We start from the raw sequence: 2500 nt of genomic DNA, 5'->3' as shown, positions 1-2500 counted from the left end.
TTAACTTTGCAATGGTTATCGCTGAATTACGAACATCAACAAATCAACGTCAATATCGACAACAAACAAATGTGCGTATGAGGAAATGTGATAACAATAACATGCATATACGGTAGAACGTAAAATCGATATAGCAGTTATAATTACAATATTAAAACAAACACCTGCATCAGCATTAATGACAATTAAGAGTAATATAATGATAATATAATCTTAAACGAATGATGTGTAATAATATGATAATAATTATGATAATAATAATAATAATAATAAAAACAAGAGCGACAACAATAACAATAATGATAATAATAATAAAAAGAACAATAACAGTAATAAAATCTCAATGAAAATAAGTAATATTGATGGTAGTAACAGCTATAACAATAAAAACAACAATGCTGCTGTTATTGCTCCTCCTGCTGCTGCTGCTGCTGATGATGATAATGATGATAATGATGGTAATGATGATGGCGATACTACTACTACTACTACTACTACTACTACTACTACTAATAGCAATAATGACAATGATGATAATTTTAAAAAGCAATAATGATAAGGATATGACAACTACAAACAACAAAAATAATAACCAAAATAACTAGGGTAATACGAATACTAATAATAATGATAGTAATAACAATAATAAAAATACTGCTACTACTACCAGCAACGACAATAACATTAATGATAATGATAATAAAAGTAATAATAATAACAATATTGATAACAATAGTGACAATAATAATGATAATATCAACAAGAACAATGGTAATAATAATAATTACAACAACAACAATAATAGTAGTATTAAAATTATGATGATCATAATAATGATGACAAAATAACAATTACTACTACTACTACTAAAGATTATAATAATAATAATAATAATAATAATAATAATAATAATAATAATAATAATAGTAAACGTAATAAAATAATGTTAATAAAAGCAACAACAATAGCAAAACATAATAATAATAATATGATATTCAAAAAAATTATAATGATAGTAATAACAACAACAACAACATTAATGATACTTATAATAATAATAATAATAATAATAATAATAATAATAATAATAATGAAGATAAAAAAATAAAACCAGAAGAGTAATGGTGACGAAATGATGCTGGTAATACTAATAATGAAAATGATGATGATTTGTCATTATCTTTCTGCTAATGATAATAATAATAATAATAGCAGGAACAATAAGAATAATTAAGAATTATAATAAAACTAATAATTATATTAATGATAATACCAACAATAACGCGAGAAACAACTCTACTACTACTACTATCATTACTTTACTATACTACTACTAATAAAAAGACAAAACAATGACAACAATAAAAACAACAACAATTACAAAGACAACAACAGCATTGATAATAATAATGATAATGATAATAATAATAATAATAATAATAATAATAATAATAATCACAACAACATTAATAATAAGAAAATAGTAATGATAATAACAATAACAACTATAATAATAATCATTATAAAATGATGATGATGCTAAGAATAAAAACAAGAATAACAATAACAGTAATGATAATATAATGATAATAATAATAGTCTAATAGTAATACTATTATCAATAATGATAACAATTAAAAGTAAATAATAGAAATAATAATAAAAGCAATAATAGAAACATCAATAAAAAATAGATTCACAGAGTGCATACCTCCGCCAAGAATTATATTAAAAGCACCTCTTTCGCAAGTACATAGGTAACGTCCATAAACATAACCTCCTTACCGTAGGTAATAATAACAATAATGATAGTTATCCCTATTGGCTTGGTAACACAGGTAACTATTGTCATTATAGTTACCCCTAGGGGTAATTGGTGCAGCCATTATAACAAAATTGGATCCGGATTACCACCAGAATTTAATGGAATGTGTTAGGCTAAGACACATAAAACTTGTTCAACCAACCAACAAACAAACGCGACTAAAAACATAACCTCCGTAGCGGGGGTAATAATATTGGTAATAAAAACAACAGCAATAATAATAGTAATACATAATAACAATACTAATAAGGATAATGATAATTTTCATTGCCATGCCCTTCAGTAAGGAGATGACTGGCAACAGCAATAGTATAACAAACAAACAAACCAAAACCAAACGAGCAGATCCTGTGATGCCTACATAACACAATGAATATCAACATCAACTTCCATAATTCTACGAAAATTATATACACTCGGTTGTCAACGCCGGTTAGCACCTATAACACTCAATCCCCCAAAATCACATTTGTCCAGCTGATATCAACACCAACGCCAGGAATGAAAGAATGCATAATACAAAGTTCTTTCCCACACCGAAGAGCCACACGTCCACACAAATGCCAAGACTTTGAAATTCGATCTCGACTTACAAGCCCTTCTGCATGTTGCGCTTCCGCCTACTTCGATGTTGTTGTTATTATTTTTCAATTGCCTTTTCTGTCTCTCTTTTTC

Source organism: Penaeus vannamei, chromosome 3 (assembly GCF_042767895.1).
Source record: "Penaeus vannamei isolate JL-2024 chromosome 3, ASM4276789v1, whole genome shotgun sequence".
NCBI classification, from domain to species: Eukaryota; Metazoa; Arthropoda; class Malacostraca; order Decapoda; family Penaeidae; genus Penaeus; species Penaeus vannamei.
This window is presented reverse-complemented; position numbering follows the sequence as displayed.